Source organism: Mobula birostris, chromosome 4, assembly GCF_030028105.1.
Source record: "Mobula birostris isolate sMobBir1 chromosome 4, sMobBir1.hap1, whole genome shotgun sequence".
Classification (NCBI taxonomy): domain Eukaryota; kingdom Metazoa; phylum Chordata; class Chondrichthyes; order Myliobatiformes; family Myliobatidae; genus Mobula; species Mobula birostris.
Genome location: NC_092373.1, coordinates 48462691 through 48483897, shown reverse-complemented (window position 1 = coordinate 48483897; position 21207 = coordinate 48462691). Strand labels below are relative to the sequence as shown.

Below are 21207 nucleotides of genomic sequence, written 5' to 3'. Positions count from 1 at the left end.
CTGATAATGAAGGTAAGCAGGCTATATGCCTTCTTTACCACCCTATCTACTTGCGCTGTCACTTTCAGAGAGCTATGGACTTTCACCCAAAGATCACTCTGTATATCGATGCTCCCAAGGGTCATTCATATACTTTCCCTTGACAATTGATCTGTCAAACTGCAACACCTTACATTTGTCTGGATTAAATTTCTTTTCTATTTCTCCACCTATATCTCCAATTGATCTATATCCAAACAAGAGAAAATCTGCAGATGCTGGAAATCTAAGCAACACACACAAAATGCCGGAGGAACTCAGCAGGTCAGGCAGCATCTATGGAAAGAAAGTACAGTACTTTTTTCCATTGTTGCTGCCTGGCCTGCTGGGTTCCTCCAGCATTTTGTGTGTCTTTATCTATATCCAGTTGCATCCCTTGACAAGTTTCTTCTCAACCCCAGCAACTTATTGAGTTATCTGCAAAGTTAATAATCAGCCCATATATATTTTCATCCATATAATTTATATATATTACACCAACAGAGGTCCCAACACTGATCCTTGCGGGCGATCTTTGGTCACAGATATTCAGTCAGAGAAACAGTGGTTCAACAAGATCCTTTTTCTTCTATGGCCAAGCTGATTTTGAATCCAGTCAACCAAGAAATCATATGTCTTATACTGGATCAGCCTACTATGAAGAATCTTTAATCCATTGCACCCAACAAACACCCATTTTTTTACACTAGTGCTGCTCTAATCCATTTTTATTTATTTTGAGTTACAGCATGGAATAGGCTCTTTCAACCCTTTGAGACACTTGGGCCAATGGACCAATTTACAATGCCTAATTAACCTACTAACCAGTAAGGTCTTTGGACTATGGGTGGGGCAGGGTGGAATTGGACAACCTGGAGAAAACCCACACATTCCTGGGGAAGATATACAGACTCCTTACAGATGACATCGGAATTGAACTCTGAACTCTGAACTCTGACACCCCGAGCTGTAGTAGCATTGTGCTAACTGCTACACTACCCTAGTGCCCACTCTCTCATTCCCATCAGATTCTGTCACTCACCTACACACTTGGGGAGAATTACTGTGGCCAAGTTTCCTTTTGGAATGTGTGAGGAAACTAGAGGACCTGGAAGAAACCCGGAGAGTCACATGAAGCATGTACAAATTTTTCACAGCACCAATGGTTGAGATTGAACCTGGGATTCTGGAACTGTAAGGCAGCAGTTCTATGAGCTGTGCCACAGTGCCACCCATTATCTGGCACCATCTCCTACTGCTTCTATTAAATGCTCCCCAAAGGCTGTAGCTAATGGAAGTTACTGCACAAATACTGAGGCAAGTTGGGATTTTAATTCTGTTTACAGTGAAAACTGAATCACGGATGATCAAATTCTACATTATGGGTGGTTCCACAGATGTTAACAGGAAGGTGATAATCAAATGGTCACTAGCTCCAGATAAAGCCCAGGGTGCTGTTTCAGAGCCAAACTTCATTTGTATTTCTTTACAGATCATTCAGGCTTCCAGGAAAGCCTGCCTCTACCACAGGCATTTCTTCAAGTATGGAAGGTCTCCAGAATCTTCAGAAGCAGAACATGGCAGCTGCCACCAAGGTTAATCTTCACCTTGCCTTGTCTCCAGAAATGTCCGCAGTTCCTGCAGCAAAGCTGATTGCTGCAGTTGGTAAAGTACCAGTGAATGAGCTGAGGCCTACGAATGTCAGCCTGATTGGCAATATGTCCTCTGCTCCACTTTCCTCCAGCTGATATCCCCATTATCTGTCCAGGCAGGATAATGTTGAAGAAGAGAGACATAAAGGATTGGTCATGGTGAGGGGAGGGGCGAGTCAAAGCTATGTGCTTCAATCATCTGCATTTTGTAAATCTGAAGAGCTGTAAAATAAAATGAGAACTGGGTATGAGAAGTTTGGATATGAGAAAATTTAATAGAGCATTCCAATCAATCCTTTTTCTTTTTCCAGCCATTTTGTGTTCTCTGATATTATGTTAGATTTCACTTGATACAAAATCCCTTTTTTAAATTGTTAGAATAACATTTCAGATATCAGCCTCTGCAAAGTAAAACCAAATCTGTGGAGCTCTGTGTCTGCATTCTTGATTATATGAGAAGTTCCATGCCAGAAAAGAATTTTCCACATCATTGAAAGTGGCCACATAAATGCAGAACATTCCATTGTAAGATAGAAGAAGGAAGGAAAACTGAAGTAATTAGGAAATCCAACAATTCTCTAGTCTGACAAAACTAATTGTATGAAGGACAAATTAGTGGCTGTGGTTGCACTAACACAAGCCTTGTGAGTTTATCTGGATATTGAGGGTTGGAGTCAGAAAAATAAAGATAACTATCAAATATTGTTGAAAGAAAGAAGGCAATTTGTCACCATGCCCAGTTTCGCCCACGTTGATTCCAGTACTATATTATGTGATTGATTCTTAATGTTCCCCAAAGTAAAGATGATAAAATAAAATCATGAAAAATATCAGATGAGATTACTATCAGAATCAGATTTATCATCATTGACATGTGATGTGAACGGTGTTGTTTTGTGGCAACAGTTCAGAGCATAGACACAAAAATTTACAAAGATAAATAAAAATGTAAAAAAAGGTGAATATAGAAGTCGTGTTCATGGGTTCATGGACCATTTAGCAATCTGATGGCAGAGGGGAAGAAACTGTTTCTAAATCATGAGTGTGGGTCCTCACACTCTTGTACCTCCTCCCAGATGGTGATGCAACCAGTCGGAATGTTCTCCATCTGACCTCTGTTGAAATTTGCAAGAGCCGAATCTCTTCAAACTCTAATGATGTAGAACCACCTGTGTTTAGCCCATCACAGATCCTCTGAGATGGTGATGCCCAGGAACTTAAAAGCTGCTCACTCTTTCTGCTGCTAATCCCTCAATGAATACTGGTGTGTATTCTCCTGACTTCCCCTTCCTGTAGTCCACAATCGGTTTCTTAGTCTTGATTAACATTGAGTGTGAGCTTGTAATTGTGACATCACTCAACCAGCTGATCTACCTCACTCCTGTAAGTCTCCTCATTGTCAATAGAGAAACTGCCAACAAGGGTAGCACAATAGCTCAGCTGCTAATGTAATGCTTTGCAGAGCCAGCGATCAGAAGACCAGGGTTAATTTCACACTGTTGTCTGTAAAGATTTTGTATGTTCTCCTTGTTAACATGTGGGTTTCCTCAGGGTGCTCCAATTTCCCCCAACATTCCAAAAGGAGCTATGGGTTAGGTTAGTAAATTGTGGGCATGCTGTGTTGGCACTGGAAGCATGGTGACACTTGTGGCTGCCCTCAGCACATCACAAACAATGACGCAAATCATGTATTTTGATACTTCAACATACATGTGACAAATAAAGCTAATCTCCCTTTTAACAGTGGTGTCATTCACAAATTCACTGGTGGTATTTGAGCTGTGCTTAGTCGCACAGTTATGACTGCAGAGAGAGTAGAGCAGTAGGCTAAGCACTTGTCCTTAAGGACAAGTTGATAGTCAGCGAGGAGAAGGTGTTATTACTGATTACTCTGACCTGGTTCAAAGTACTGAGGAAATGATGTTGTTGAATGCTGAGCTGTAATCCATAAGCACTACCCTAACCTATGTTTTGTGGTAGTCTAGGTGCTCCAAAGCAGAGTGGAAAGCCTCAGTAGACCTGTTGCAGTGGTAGGCAAATTGCATTGTGTCCAGGTCCTTGCTCAGATAGAAGTTAATTCTAGCCATAACCAACAAAGAGATCAAACGAGGTTACTTCTGTTAAACTTAAATCAGTTAACCCTGCAAAATATTGAGACTTGAACAAAATGATCTCTCATACCCCTGATGGCCTCTCTCCTCCTTCTATGTGGTATCACCTTGCCGAAGCCCATTACTCAGCTGATTTGGAAGCTCTGAAGGATCTAAGATGAGTTTAAAAAATCAAAGTGTTGTCTGAATCTCATGTTTGAGAGCATGTCCTAGAAAATAGATTGCCTAGTGCCGCATTTACTTACAATCCAATTTGAGTGACAGATGGAATTTATCGCATCTGAGCTGCACTAAGGCTATGATGTTTGTTTTCTGTTCTCTGTTTATCAGACACACCAATACATGGAGAATCCCATATGCTTGCAATGGCAATGAGCAATGTTGCAACACTTGCCTGGATCCCACTTCCATAATTTTTAATGCAGAAGCACAGCCTAGGGAAGGAGGCTTTGCCATCCCACATGAGGCCTGCTACTGTGTGACTTAAAGGAGATGTGTGCATATATATATGTCTTGGGTCAGTCTAGGAATCAACTGGATCCCCTCGAAAGTAGAACTTATCTGCTTGTCCTGTGGGCTCCCTAGCCTTATTACTAGAAGCAACAACCCCCAATGCATTCTCTATCCTTATGACCTTTACCCAGCTTTCCATCCCTGCTGATGTACCAATCTGATCTGATCACATAGAGGTGGTCGTGGGAGGCAGAGGAGTGGCTATGGGATCATTTTGAGTTGGTGGATTGGGGGTGTTCAAGGACTCAACTGTTGATCTGAATTAATATACCACAACTGTTATGGACTTCAGAAAAACATTTGTAGTTGTGCCCCAACAAAATTGTTCAGAGTCTTCCCAAACCAAAAGCCCTGGATGAACCATGAGATCCACAATCTGTTGAGGGCCACATCAGAGACATTCAAGTTTGGTGGCCAAGAAAGTTACAACAGGTCCAGATACGATCTTCAGAAATCCATCTCATGGGTGAAGTGGCAATTCCGGACTAAACTTGAATCAATGAAGGTTGCCTGACCAGTGTGGCAGTGCTTGAATGCTATCACCTCTTATAAAGTAAAATCAAGTGACCAGGACATCAGCAGGGCTTCAATTCCATGTGAACACAATTCCTTTTATGCTTGCTTCGACCATCAAAACATGAGAAACCATCATGAACTCCCACAACCCCCAATGATCCCATGGACGTGAAAGGGACACCTAGAACATATGTTGCCTCCCAGGTCCAGGGTCAGGACATCTCAGATTGGGTCCATGGCATTCTAAAGAAGAAGAGTGGACAGCCAGAAGCCTTAGTACACATTGGCACCAATGAACTTGGCAGGAAAAGGGAGGAGGTCCTGAGAAGAGAACTTAAGGAGTTAAGTAGAAAGCTGAATAGCAGGACCTTCAGGATAGTAATCTCTGGATTGCTGCCTGTGCCATATGCCAGTGAGTGTAAGAAAAGGTTTGATTTGGCAGGTGAATTATGAATGAATGGCTGAGGAATTGGTGCAGGGGGCAGAGTTTCAGATTTTGGATCACTGGGATCTCTTCTGGGAAATGTATGAACGATATAAAAGGGACAGGTGGATAGGTTATCCCTGGACCCGAAGGAGACCAGCAGATATGAAAGAGCTGTTGGGGAGGGCTAAAACTAATTTTGTGGGGGTGGGGGGTGGGAATGGAAACCAGAATGATAGGCCTGAGTGTGGAGTAATTGGTATACAATCAGAGGCAGTGTGTAGTGAGACTGTCAGGACAGACAGACAGATGGTAGGGTAAAATTGCTGTCAGTGGGATGAGCTGCAGTACAACATGGAGTCAAAATCAAAAAGGGTGATGAATACAGGACTGAAGGTGTTATATGTAAATGCAAACAGTACATGGAGTAAGGAAGGTGATCTCGTAGCACTGTTAGAGATTAGTAGGTATGATGTTGAGGGTATCACTGAGTCATAGCTGAAAGAAAATCATAGTTGGGAGCTTAACATCCAAGGATACACATTGTATTGAAAGGACAGGCTGGTAGGAAGAGGGAGTGGGGTGGCTCTGTTGGTAAAAAAAAATAAAATCAAATCCTTAAAAAGAGGTGACATAGGATGGGAAGATGTGGAATCCTGGTAGGTAGAGTTAAGAAACTGTAAGGGTAAAAAGGCCCTGATTGGAGTTATATACAGGCCTCAGAACAGTAGCCAGGATGTGGGCTACAAGCTACAGTGGGGGATAGAAAACATATTTCAAATGGGCAATGTCATGATATTCATGGGGGATCTCATCGAAACATATCGAATGTTGAAAGGCCTAGACAGATTGGATGTGGAGAGGTTGTTTCCTGTGGTGGGGAATCTAGGACAAGAGGCCACAGCCTCAGAACTGAAGGATATCCATTTGGAATGCTGACAAAGAGGACTTTCTTTAGTCAGAGGGTGGTGCATCTGTGGAATTCATTGCCAGAGGCAGCTGTGGAGGCCAGGTCATTGGGTATACTTAAGTTGGAGGTTGATCTGTTCGTGATTAGGCAGGGCATGAAAGGTTACAACATGATGGCAGCTGAATGGGATTCAGAGGGAAAGTGGATTAGCCACGAGGAAATGGTGGAGCTGGCTCAATGGGCCAAATGGCCTCATTCTCCTCCTATCTCTTATGGTTATATGGTTTTATGGTCTTAGTTTTCTCAGTGTTATTGGTTTTTAACAATTCACAAATATTTAATAAGCTCAGTTGTCCAGCCCCAGACAACTTTGATCCCTTGTTATGGGTAAGTGGCACAATTCAGATTTCAAATTCATTTATTTATCACATGTACATTGAAACATACAGTGAAATGTACAACCAGCACAACTGAAGGATGTACTGGGGACAGCCCTCAAATGTCACCACACATTCCAGCACCAACATACCATGCCCAACGTTTTCTCACAGAGTAAAAAATCAACAATATTACCCCTCTCTCCACATGCGCACGCACACAGTCCTCTAACCCCAGCCTGCAGTGGAGTCAGACTTGCAGAGAGTGGACCTTTGCCTTCACCAGCATAAATACTAGGATCAGGCTGTGTGGATTTTTGGAATCCATGTGGATCAATTTGACATATTGTCATAGGAATTTGAGAAAATCAATTTCTGGGAAGACATGGCGATATTTGAATGTGAATGGAGGGCCTGATGTTGGACTCCGATTGTTGCCATTGAGCTGGTGAGTTTAGGACCAAACAGGCATGTCAAAAAGCACATTGGAAAATCAGACCACTAGGATACCAGTGGTGTAGGTGGAAAAGAAAAAACTGAAAAGTGGCCAATGATTAGGTCAAATGATGCATAATAATCTTTCCATATAAATTTTCTTTGTTTCTTCCTTAACATTTCATTGGAGTAACAGCATCAATAATTTATACAAGTGTGTCAACTGTTTGAATGAAAATATTGCCTTAAATGAATTTTATTCAATTATGTTGAACTTTGGGGGGGGGGGGTGTTATGTGTTTCCCTATTTATTAATTATAGTGAGAACAAAGATTTGATGATGGATCATAGGGCCTTCACAATTTGCCTTTAGCTCATTAAAATTCAAAATATGCTGTTAATGATGAAAAGAAAATATTATCCAAATGATTGAGATGCTCTTGTTTTTAGACTGCAGCACCATATTGTTCACTTTCAGTCAACGGGTGACTTTTAGTGCAGTATCTTAAAATTGCATTAATAGGAATGGCTAATAAAACATACCCAGAGTTCAGTTCAAAACTGGACAATATGCATAGTTACTAAATATTGTATAATTTAGGTCCATTGCTTGTTTGCTTCAATCTTACCTCTTCTTGGAACCAAGTATGACCCCAGTTCTATAGATTGAGCAGTAACCGATGAGGCCATTGAGTGGCCTGAAGATTTTGACACTGATGGGTCAGGAGGTACTTAGCAGGATGGGTACTTTGGGCGGAGGGATGCTCCTTCTGCCATTAACTCTGAACTTCTAACTGACTCTGCCGATTGGAGTCAAGGTTCTCAGTACCATCTGGAACACACCTTCTTAGCTCTGAGTTTTCATGGGCACCTAACGCTCTTGCCCTCAATCATTCAAAGGCTATGCAGGTACACTGAGGGAGATGGTATATTACATTATCAACATCTGTCTTTGCTCTGAATTGGATACCAAGATATTGAATATAGTCCACATTCTCTAGGATCTAGACATGAACCCTTTTTGTCAGAAGGAGTTGTTTATTTTATTTTATTTAGCAGCACGGTACAGGCCCTTCGATCTGCGCCACTCAGCAACCCAATGACTTAGCCCTAGCCTAAACATGGAACAATTTACAATGACCAATTAACCTACTAACTGGTGTGTCTTAGGACTGTGGGAGGAAACTGGAAATCCATATGCATATGGGAAGGAATGAACTTGCTTACAGAGGATGCTGGAATTGAACTCTAAGCTCCGATACCTCGAGCGGTAATAGCATCGTGCAAACTGTTAAGCTACTGTGCTGTAGAGTAGAGTGGGATAGTAGATGACCTTTGATTTTTAGATGTCGAATGTAAGTCCCACCCTCTTTTGTGCTTCAGTGAGAGAATCAATACTTCTGCTGATTTCATCAGACTAAAAAGAGAAATATATCCCCACGTGTTCAGAACTTTATCAGTATTCAAACAGTAACTTTTAACATTTCACCTGTTGGATTTATTTCATCCACATAAAAAGATAATTGTTCAAGGATGATTAACTTGAAACATTTTAACATGTTTACTTCAGTTTTGAAAAAAAGCCATTGTAGTGACAGACTAGTGATTTGGCCGCTTCTGTTGAATTTAATCCAGACCAAAGTGGGTGAAGTTGCACCACAGATTCTGCAATAGTTCAGTGTTTGTCATATTGGTTTCACATTAGTAATAACCGGTCTATTAGTGCATTCAGAATGAGCAAAATCCATTCTATTGACAGGTTACTTCATTTCAAAGTTTCTTAATTCAGTTCTCATCAGTGTAAAGGACTGAGAACTTTATGTATGAGCTTGTTGTCAATCGGTATTGAGCAATCACCTATTTTTTCCCAAGCATGCTTCTTCCCTTGATGTTAAGTTTAAAGTGAGAAGAAAATATGAAAAGAGTCATTGTCTTGTACCTAGAATGAGATTAATTAACATAAAAGTTAAATAAATAGGCAACAGTATTTGGAGCTATGATTTAGTCTTATAAACATCAAAATATGACCTTGTTTTACATCATAATGACCAATGCTCAAATCTGAAATGTATTTGAAAATGATTTGAAAAAAATCAGTAACATTTTGAATTTAAACCTTCACATTTTAGCAATATCAACATCATGTACTAGTGAAATCTTAACTTTGCATCTCCTTACACATATGCTGCCTGATTTGTTGAGTATCTCTAGAATTTGTCATTTTTATTTTTGCTGCCATGCATTTGCAAATATTTAAATAGGTTTTAGTGGATCAGGTTCAATGAAAAAGATTTGAAATGTATTTCAGGTGGGAATAGTGTTGGGGGCTTGTGAGAGGGGTAGGGGCAAAAGGAGCTCACAGAAAAATTTCTGGCAATAGATCAGCTCAAGTTAATACAACTGCCCTGTCATCTGAAAATGACTTCTCAGTGAGAAGGAGATTGCTGAACCATGTCTCAGTGAGATGAAAGTATACATTTCTACAAAATACAAGTTGAGTACCCCTTATCCAAAATTCCAAAATCTGAAAACCTCCAAAATCTGAGTTTTTTAAAGCTCTGACATGACTTTGCAAGAGGAAAATTCCATAATTCACTGGGAAGGTTCCCAGGCGATGCACAGGTCTCTCCACACCACAGACAGTTCTGAGAAGTGACCTCACAGAAGTAATGAACAGATTAATGAAAAATAGAAAAACACTGCATAAAGTGAAAAATGAAGATCTCAATCATGTATCATGAGTGTTGAAGTGAACATATGCCGCTTAATGGTATATTGATCAAGAAACAAGCAAAGATCTAACATGATGAACTGAAAATTGAAGGTAATTGTGAATATTCAGCAGGCGGGTTGCAGAAATTTAAGAAAAGGCACAACATTAAATTTTTAAGTGTCTGCTGATTACAAAAATCTAGTAATAGTATAAGTCTATGATACTGATTGTTTTTATAACTTACCTAATGGCATCAAATTTTTAAAGCATTGCTGATGCTGTGTACGTACATCTATTGATGCTTCTGGACACATCTTCAGTGATGTTCCTGGAATCATCGGGTGTTTCGGGTCTTTCAACATCATACAACCTCCCCCAGGTGACCCAGCCGGAGCTGATCAGACTCCAGCTTGTGTCCAGATGGCTAGCTACTTATGACTCCATGGCTCCCCTCTTTTGAGCCACAGCCATCTTGAGGCCCTCTCTGCCGCATCAGTGGTATTGTGGATGGCTCTTCTCTTCCTCTCTTCCTCGACGTCCAAAATGCTGAAGGCTCTAACTAAAGAACGGGCTACGAATCCCCTACGACCAACCTCCACTGGAAGACACCTCGCTCTCCATCCAGCCTGCTGACAGTTGCTGACCAGTCCTGCGTACTTGGAGAGCTTCCTTTCAAAGGCCTCCTCCAAGCTATCTTCCCATGGGACTGTCAGCTCCAGCAGCACCACTTGCTTAGTAGTAAATCTAACACCAGAATAAGGATAGAATCCTGATTGTTTTTATACATTACATAAAACCACAAACAAAGTAATATACAAATCCGGTGTACTGTAACCTTTTAATGAAAACATGGCATTGTAGATGGAGACTGAATGCCTGCCGTTGTTTGTTGATGTTCAACAGCTGATTCAGGTATTCTCCTGCTTTTGTTACCCCTCACGCATTATATTTTCATTATATTAATGCTATGTAATAATTTTTACTATTAAATACATCTGTGTGATGAACAAGTGTAAAATAAAGACTTGCTTACCAATAGCACGTAAATTCAGATCAGAAATAATGGCGATCCCAAGCTATCTCATTATATAGTCTAAAATCATAAAATAGCCAAAATCTAAAACACTTCTGGCTCCAAGCATTTCAGATAAAGGACACTCAACCTGTATTTTATAACTTACAATTTCTTAGTTCTCTTAAATACTTCTATTTAGTAGTTAGCAATTGTCTTTCCTATCAGAATTCCATGTCCTATTTGATACTTTTTCCCCCAATAAGTTCTTCTCCCTCTGTGGAGGCACTAGTAATGATCTTTCAAGAATTACTAGATTCTGGAATGTTTCCTGAGACTAGAAAATTGCAAATGTCGATCAACTCTTTAAGAAGGGAGGGTGGCAGAAGAAAGGAAATTATAGGTCAGTAAGCCTAACTTCAGTGGTTGGAAAGGTGTTGGAGTCAATTATTAAGGACGAGGTTTCAGGGTACTTGGAGGCATAAGATAAAACAGCCCCAAGTCAGGATGGTTTTCTAAACAGGAAAATTTTGCCAGATAAATCTGGTGGAATTCTTTAAGGAAATAACAGGCAGGATAGACAAGGAGAGTCAGTGGATGTTGTTTATTTGGATTTTCAGAAGGCCTTTGAGAAGGTGCTGCACATGAAGCTGCTTTACAAGATAAGAGCCCATGCTATAACAGGAAACATATTAGCATGTATACAAGATTGGCTGACTGGCAGGAGGTAAAGAGTGGGAATAAAAGGGGCCTTTACTGATTGGCTGCCAGTGACTAGTGATGTTCTGCAGGGGTTGGTGTTGGGACTGCTTTTTTTACATTACATGTCAATGATTTGGATGATGTAATTAATGGCTTTGTAGCTATGTTTGGGGACAATACAAAGATAGGTGGAAGTGTGGGTAGTGTTGAGGAAGCAGGGTTTCTGCAGAAGGACTTAGACAAATTAAGAGAATGGGAAATAAATTTGGCAGCTGCAATAACGTGTAGGGAAGTGTATAGTCATGCACTTTGGTGGCAAGATTAAAGATGTAGATTATTTTCTACATGGGGAGAATATTCAATTATCAGTGGTTCAAAGGAACTTGAGAGTCTTTGTGCAGGATTCACAAAAGGTCAACAGGCTCGAAGGGCTGAATGGCCTATTCCTGCACCTATTTTCTATGTTTCTATGTAACTTGCATGTTGAGTCAATGTTAAGAAATAAAAATGCAATGTTAGTATTCATTTCAAAAGGACTAGAATACAAAAGCAAAGATGCTTTATAAGACATTGGTCAGACTGCACTTGGAGTACAGTATTGTGAATAGTTTTGGACACTTTATTTAAGAAAATCTGCACTGGCATTGGAGACGGTTTGGAGGAGATTCACAAGAATGATCCCAAGAATTAAAGTGTTATTGTATGAGGAGTGTTTGATGGCTCTGGGCCTTTACTCACCATAGTTTAGAAGAATGAAAGGGGCTAAAAAAAATCTTTTTAGCTGTGTGTGGTGAATCTGTGTAATTCATTCCACAGATGGCTGTGCATGTCAAGACATTGGATATATTTAAGGCAGAGGTTGATCGGTTCTCGATTAATCAGGATGTCAAAGGTTACAGGGAGAAGGCAGGAGAATGGGGTTGAGAAGGATAATAAATCAGCCTCGAGGTTGTGGTGGAGCAGACTCAATGAGCCAAATAGCCTAATTCTGCTCCTATATCTTATGGTCTTATATAGATCTATGCAAAAGATAATTCATCTCAACCTGCAAGCTTAACTATTAAAGGTTTATTTAAAAAATGTGTGATATGATCTGAGTACATAAAAGCCAAGGAAGGGGCATATAAGGTAGTAAAAGTGAGAGGTAAGTTGGATGAATGGGAAGCTTTCAAAATCCAACAAAAGACAACTAAAAAAAGCTATAAGAAGGGAAAAGGTGACATATGAGGGCAATCTAACCAATAATATAAAGCAGGATACTAAAAGTTTTTTTCAGTTATATAAAGGGTAAAAGGGAGGTGAGAGTTGATAATGGACCACTGGAAAATGATGCTTGTGAGGTAGTAATGGGGAACAAAGAAATAGTAGATGAACCTAATGAGTACCTTGCATCTGTCTTCAGCATGGAAGACACTAGCAGTGTGCCAGAGGTCTGGGAATGTCAGGGAGCAGGAATCGGTGTCATTGCTATCACAAACGAAAATGTGCTAGGCAGACTCAAAGGTCTTAAGGTGGATAAGTCACCTGGGCCATGTAGACTACGTCCCAGAGTCCTGAGAGAGGTTGCTGAAGAGATAACGAATACATTGGTCATGATCTTTCAAGAATCACTTGACTCTGACATGGTCCCGAAGAACTGGAAGATTGCATATGTCACTCCACTCTTTAAGAAGGGAGGAAGACAAAAGAAAGGAAGTTATGGGCCAGTTAACCTAACCTCAGTGGTTGGGAAAGTGTTGGAGTCTATTATTAAGGATGTGGTTTCGGGGTATTTGGAGACTAATGGTGAAATAAGTCAAAGTCAAAATGGTTTCTGTCAGGGGAAATCTTGCCTGACAAATCTGTTAGAGTTCATCGAAGAGGTAACAAGCAGGGTGAACAAAGGAGAGGTAGTGGATGTCATTTTCTTGAATTTTTCGAGGGCATTTGATAAGGTGCCACACATGAGACTGCTTATCAAGATAAAATCCAATGGTGTTACAGGAAAGATACTGGCATGTCCGGAGGAATGGCATACAGGTAGGAAGCAAAGTGTGGGAATAAAGGGCACCTTTTCTGGTTGGCTGGCAGTGACTAGTATTATTCCTCAGGGGTTAGTATTGGGGCTGCTACTTCTTACATTGTTTGTCAGTGATTTGGATAATGGAATTGATAGTTTTGTGGCAAAGTTTGCGGATGATACGAAGATAGGTGGAGGGGTAGGTAGTGCTGAGGCAGCAGGACTTAGACAAATTGGAAGACTGGGTAAAAAACATGGCAGATGGAATACAGTGTTGGGAAATGTGTGATAATGCATTTTAGTAAAGGGAACAATAGTGTGGGCTATTATCTAAATGGGGAGAAAGTTCAAACATCAGAGGCGCAGAGGGACTTAGGAGATCTCGTAAAGATTCCCAGATGGTTAATTTACAGGTTGAGTCTGTGGTAAAGAAGGCAAATGCAAAATTGGCATTTATTTCAATGGGAGTAGAATAGAATATGAAAGCAAGGCAATTATGCTGAGCCATTATAAGACACTACTCAAGTTGCACTTGGGGTATTGTCAACAGTTTTGGGCCCCATATCTCAGAAAAGATGTGTTGTCATTGGGGAGAGTCCAGAGGAGTTTCACAAAGATGATTCTAGGAATGAAGGGGTTAACATATGAGGAGTGTTTGGCAGCTTCGGGCCTGTACTCACTGGAATTTAAAAGAATGTGCTGGAATGTCATTGAAACCTACTGAATGTTGAAAGGACTAGATAGGGTGGCTGTGGAGATGATGTTACCTCTGATGGGGCTATCCAGAATTACAGGGCACAGCCTCAATATTGAGGGATATCCTTTTACAACGGAGGTAAGGAGGATTTTTTTTCTTGCCAAAGACTAGTGAGTCTGTGAGATGCTCTGCCACAGAGAGCAACGGAGGCCAAGTCAGTGGGTATATTTCAGGCGGAGGTTGATAGTTTACTGATCGGTCGGGACATTAAATGATATGGCAAGAAAGCAGGTGTATGGGGTTGAGTGGAATCCGGGATCAGCCATGATGAAATACGGAGCAGACTCGATGGGCTAAATGGCCTAATTCTGCTCCTATGTCTTATGGTCTTATGAGTTAGTAGGAAGAAAGGAAATTCCGAAAAAAAAATGTTTAATGTGTTTATGTTGCAGCTCCCTCTGACCCGCAGCTGAAGGCACGTGCAGCGCGATGGCAGTGCCCAGTTACTCTTTTCACATTCATTCACTAAGCACACGGTCTATTTAGAATCATCTTTCCTCTAACGGGCACAAAGCCAAGCTTCTGAGTGCCTTCAGCAAGATCCAAAACGGTGACTGGACGTCATCGAGCGGTGGACAGGCTAAAGCGAGGGCGAATGGACGGTCCCTCGGCGCAGTCTTGGATGTCGGGTCTCGTCATTCACCGAGCAATCTTCAAAGTTGAGAAATGTTTTGAATGACTGATAACGACCACTGGCACTGTAAAAATAACTGAAACACTCATTGGTGTAACCGGCTCTCACCAGCCCCCGCACAGACACACAATGTCCACTTAAACCCATTCTGAGACAACTCCACACATTGCCAATTCGGAGGAATACGCGCAAATTTCCAGCAGGCGCCCCGCAGCGCTGCAGTCAGCTGACTCGTCACATTTGTGAAAAAGTTGGGGAACGAGACTGAAACCATAGAATTGCGCCCAAGTTCAGGCCCATTAATAATTGTCTTGTGTGAAAACAAAAGGTCGTATTTTAGAGTAATTTTTATTTATTACCAGCTTTTCTTAAATTTTGAGGTGCGTCGGTTATTATTCGACACGTTAGGTGGCGCAGGAGGCTTAGCATTGGAGTGGCGTTCCTTTTCCAGCCGCAACCAGCTTCGGGGCACAGACAGAAAACGCGCTGACATCATGCTGCCGACGCAGCCTTCCCCTGAATCTTTTATTCTGTAGTCCTTGTTATACGGACAGCCTACGAGTTACTAATGATGACTCATACGTTATCATCCAAGATTGTTCGTCAGATTCCCGTACACACAAAAGTGAGAACATTTTAAATTGTTGCTCAGAGCCATTTAGCAGTGAATAATCTATCAGAACTATGGTCTGGTACACATCTCCCCCATAGCGTCATGAGAAATACACCTGGATATTTGCTTATTTCGCGGCGGGTTGTATGCCACATTTTTGCTTACACATACAGTATAACTACGATTTTAACTCTCAGTATTGAAAGGGGATGTTACTATGGGCAATCTGATGACTGTGAAATCTAATTGTTAATACTTTAGTTGTGTATGATGAATTTGTTAGGTCCACTTAATTATATACAAGTAGAAGAAATAAGAAGTACCCATCATTAAACTGTTGACTGCGACAAAAGGGGCCACATTCAACCCCTTGCATTTAATCCATACACTAAATAAATCTGACCCTTCAATTTCGATTGCCTTTTAAACTTATTCTTTGTAGTGTTTGGTATGTGTGGTTTTGGGTGCTTGAGAGGAAATTTCTACACTGAAACCTTTTGATCCTGGTATCAGGAGAGAGAGAAAAACACAAGCGCAAGGTTGCTTTGATGTCAAACCTCTCCCCGATACCTGCAAATTTATATCTGCCTGAAGCTAGTTAATCAATAGTTGGCCACTGTAATCCTGTTGCCCATCATCCGATCGGAGAATACCCGATGAGCACATGGTGGTCATGAACGCGAGGTTTATTTTCCCAAGACGGGATTTCTGTTGCTAAAGGAACAGAAGCGGCTGAACGAAAAATTAGACATCAGTTGAAGTATTAATCTGTGCGGCCTCTGGACAACCCACTTTGCTGGGAGTGGGCTGTATTTTAACTCCTTTTTTTCACTTTCCATTGAAGGGAGTATTCCGTTTTAAAAATATAAAGGTTGTTGCTGACCTTGTCCTGGGATTCAGTTACTTACCAAATCTTCCTGAATTAATTCACGTTCTCCTGTTCCATCTCTGACTGATCACGTCATCAGTTTTTCATTCTTGTCCTTATAAATTGACTTTCATTTGGACAAGATAACTCCGGGTTAATGAATGGCCTATTTACTTGCGGATGTGGCGTAGAAAACATAGAAGGAAAACACACAAATAGCAAATTATATATCTGACTTCTCCAATTCAAGCAACCCCCTAGTGGTTGTAAGGGGGTTTAAGTGAGTTGGCAATGATCTGCCAGATAGATTATACTGTGGGAAAATAAGAAATTGTTCATTTTGCTAGGAAAAACATAATAAAGCATATTATCTAAATGATGAGAGATTGTTGAGCTCTGAGATGTAGAAGGATCAGCATGTCTTAGAGCATGATTCGCAAAACATTAGAGGGCAGGTACAGAAATTAATTATGAAAATCAACAGAATGTTATTGCTAAGTGTTGGAGGAAATGAATACTAAATCAGGGAGGCCATACTTCAGTTTTGAATGGCATTTCTGAGACCACAGCAGGAGTATTGTGTACAAATATAGTTTTCTTATTAAAGGAGAAAGTTTAATGCATTGGAAACTATTCAGAGAAGATTTACTGGACTAATACCTGGATTTTGGGATGAAACAATAAAACTGTTGAAGCAGGACATTTGAAATAAAAACAAGAAATGTTAAAAAGCTCAGCAGGTCAGGCAGTATTTATAGAAAGAGAAACAGTTAACAGTTAAAGAGGCCTTGTCCCATCTTCTCTGCTAATCAGACTAATTTACTTCCTTTTGTTCTCTGTTCTGATGTAGGGTATTTGACCTGAATGATTAACCGTTCCTCTTTTTGCAGATGCTGCCAGATATATTGAGTTGTTCCCCCATTTTCTCTACATAATCCAGGAATGGGAACCTTATTTTATAAGGAATGATTGGGCAGGTTAGACTTGAATTTGCTGAAATTTAGAAATAAAGAGAAACCATTAACTAGATCATATTGGATCTTCAGAGTGCTTGGCAGCCTCGATGTGGGGATGGTGTAGATTTTTGTGGAAGAATCAAGAATTAGTGTTCATTGTTCTAAAATATGAGATTGCCAAATTAAGCCAGATATGAGGCTTTTTTGGGGGAAGGTTGTTTGGATAAATCGATATTGGATAATGCAGGGGAATGAAAAATTAATGTGGGTAAATGGGAATGCAAAATTGGTTTATAATCATATCAACTGCGATCTTGTTAGGGGTAGCTGGAAAGCCTGACTGGAATCCTTCCCTGCTCTCAACTGATAGTTGTTGGTGTATTTACGTATAAACACGCCGTTCGGGTTGAACCGCCGAGGTTGTTTTGGGTGATTACATGTTAACCTTTGTTACAATCGTTTTGTTATGCGTCGTTGTCTTCCTATACAAAAGCACGCTGTGTTTACACCTGTAAAAATTCGAAGTGTGGAATGTATGTCGAGTCTGCGTGCGTGTGTGTGTGTGTGTGTGTGAGAGAGAGAGAGAGAGAGAGAGAGAGAGATTGGGAGGAGAATGAGGGAGAGGGAGAAGGACAGAGAGAGAGAAAGAGAAGAGGGAGGGAGAGAGACCAGAGACAGACGGAGAAAGAGAGGGGGAGCGGTTGGAAGAGAGCGGGAGAGAGCGAGCGAGAGAGAGAGAGAAGTTCGGGTGATGGTTGGGCTGCAGAGAGACGCACCCTCCTAGTTTGTAATAACAGCACTTTTCGCCGAAGTTCAAAGTTATCCATACTTTATACTAGACGACAACTGTTATAAAGTTACGCTGAAGTGCACTGATAAGAAAGGGGAGCCTATCATACTGCTGTATTACAAACATTATTCATCGATATAACGTGAGGTTTGGCATACGCAGTTTAGTTTTGCAACCTGTAAGCTAGTGCATTTTTTTCAGCGGGAAAGTTTATTACCAATTATTGTTTTCGATGCCTTTTAGGTATTGAAATTCTGCTAAAGTTGATGGAGGCGAATTGCCAGTTACGTTCTGAGATTTGATGAGTTCGGTGTGAGTGACTCACGTCCTTCCAGGTGACGGGTATTTTCTAGTGTTTTGCTCACCTGTCTGGTTCATTCCCAGAATCAGAAAAGTCGCAACTGCCAAAGACATGATGTCACTGGATTAGGAATATCATTTAAAAACTCCCCGTATATGGAATTCCACGGTTAACTCAATCTTCTGAATTAGTTTCATAGAGATGAGAATAATGTACATTGAAGATAAAAGCAAAAAGTAACACTAGATTACTTGCATAATTTCGCATCTAATATTTATAATTAATCGATAATACTAACACAATCTAGTAGTTCACAATTAAAGGTACTCGCGGGGGGGGGGACGATAATATGAGCAATTCCTAATGGAAATATAAAGTTGCATAATGATATTGCTAATAACCGAACTATTATGTCTACCTGCATGTCCATAATGTCATACTTTTCCCTATGATAAAAATAGTATTCAGAACGCTTTCTACTGTTCGTGCTGTTCTACTCTTAGCCCTTGTCAGCGTCTCTTTAAGCTTTGTCACCACCCCTACACCCCTTCCCCCACACCCCCTCCCCCATCCCCACTCCTCCGAGGAGCATCGTTCTGCAACGAGGGACAACAAACTACTTGCCTTTTATAAAAAAATACTTTCAAGTCTTCTGCTACTTGAATGTCTGAAACATGATTTCAGTAGCAAACTCTGTTTTCTGCTTTAATCACTGAGAGGAAAGCAGAACATAAAGTGATAATTCGACAGATTAAATCAAAACCTAAAAATACAGGCCTTATAATGTTTATAATCTCCGGAAATGCCTTGATACTCTCAGGCTTCGAGCTTGGAACTTTCTTCTCCGTGTACTGCATTGATTCTTGAGCAACAGTAGAGAAAGGGAATGAAAGAATGAAGGAGCCCACTTTCAGATTTTCTCAATTGCGTGAAGAAGTACAGTAAAACAATGGAGAGAGCTGTGCACTGCATTGCGTTATATATAGGGGTTTAAATAAAAGGAAGTGACTCTTTAGTACAAACTCAGAACTGCATTAGCTTTGACCTCTTAAGACTTCACACTAACATCACAGCTTCGGTGTTGAAGTCAGACTTTGTAGAATTCTGGTAGTTGTTCTGCAAATGTATGTTTTAAGACAAAAATATCCCAGAGAAGAAACCAAACGTGGCTAACCTATTATTTCCACTCCTGAAATGCTGCTTGAGTTCCTTCAGCATTTTGTGAGTGGCGACCTATGGAGATTTCTTCACCATGTAAGACTGCTTATTCAGATTGACCATCAGTTGTGTGACTTGTAAAAAAAACTCGGCTTATTTTCGGGGCTTGATAACACGGAGAAAAACATTCCCGAAATGAAGCGCGGGATGTATATTGCATACAAAGCTTAGGTGGAATATATTGGGATGAGAATAACGTGATTTTTGTTAGTAATTCTGTTAAATATCAGGGAAGGACGAGTAAATGCTGTGTTATCAATGCTCAATAAATTAATAAAGTGGAAGCTGCTCTAAGTTGTTTATTCAGCCGAATGCACTTATGTATGGAGCCATTAACCAATCACTTTTAAACCTAAATCCCCACCTTTATTATTTCTATGAACTTCCATTTGTTAATTACAGAATAAAGCGTTTCTTTCTGCTACAACATCGTTGTACTGACAGTTCTGATATTTGTTTTAAGTTCTAGCACGTTAAAAGTATTTTTCTACCTGTCAATCTTCAGACTCAGTGTCATACTCCAAGAGTTCAGTACTGTCCCAGTTTGATGGACATGAATCCCTTATTTGCTCAGACGGTTTTATTGTTTAGAGATTGCAATTAAAGGTCCTTGTATTTTTGTGAATATTCATTGCATTCAGTAATAACGAGTAATGTAATTAGCCTTCAGTGATAGCATTCAGTCTATTTGCAAGGGCTTGTTGACAATTTACAAGGAACTTGGCATATCGGAAAATATTGAAACTTACCAAATTGTGACTAAGATTTCTGTGGAGCTGGTTCGTATTCGTCCAGCAAACGCGAGCGCACACACAGACGCTCAACACGCAAGGAGCAACGGTAGAATCGGATAACCGGAACCCGATAAGGGGTCCTATGGAACCGAACTCAGAGGTGAATCAACATGTTCCTCAGTTTCGCACAGGCATTATGCAGAAGCAAAAAGCAGTCCGGCGCTGGTCTCCGAATGTTTCAAACCAAGTACACAGCTTCAGAAATCCGAAAGAATCATTGTTATCTGAGTAATGAGATGCGTGCGTTTCCTGCTGCCCTTTTTAACGAATTGGAATTTTATTACATAAATCCTGGGAATATCACAGGCAACCATTGCTTCGATTAATGGACATTAAATTCTCTGAAAATAAACTTCCTCCCCGGCAAATGGAGAAGTTTAGCTGTCAAAGTGGTTCTCCACCGAGAAAATAATATTCTTAATATGTACTACTGTAACTAGTTGTGAAGACAGTAACAGACACAAAATTTTCCAGCGAGGCTGAAGCACTGAACAGCTTAAACAAATATTTTTTTTCGGTTTATGCTCAATTTTCTTTTGCGGTGACTCCATTATTAAAGGCTTATAATTAAACTAAGCGTCAAAGACCCGAAAGTCTGTTTTGCACCTGAACAGATGTGCGTTCTTTGTTTAAGGGGCATTTTTGTATTTTACAGTAATCACAAGCTTTAGCTTTCAGGTCTGATTGTTGTCAACATTATATACAATCATATATAAATCAGAAATTCATATGGCCTTATTTGGATGTCTCGAGACCTATAGATACATATTATTTGAATAAATGGTCTAACACTTTGGAGAAGCGACGTGACAAACTGGCGAAGCAGCTAATGGGTTTTGGAGATTCCATACATGCTGAGATGCCAACATGACGGACGAGATCGATAAACAAATT

At 40.5% G+C, this 21207-nt stretch overlaps 1 long non-coding RNA gene across 1 annotated transcript; it reads right to left on the bottom strand.

Moving 5' to 3' along the window:
* Positions 1-396: 396 nt before the first annotated feature.
* On the bottom strand, positions 397-18470 carry LOC140196318 (uncharacterized). Its single transcript, XR_011885674.1, has 3 exons — positions 18366-18470; positions 16295-16420; positions 397-1892 (listed from the first exon to the last, which is right to left on the bottom strand). It is a non-coding gene; the product is annotated as an uncharacterized lncRNA (long non-coding RNA).
* Between the last annotated feature and the right edge of the window lie 2737 nt (positions 18471-21207).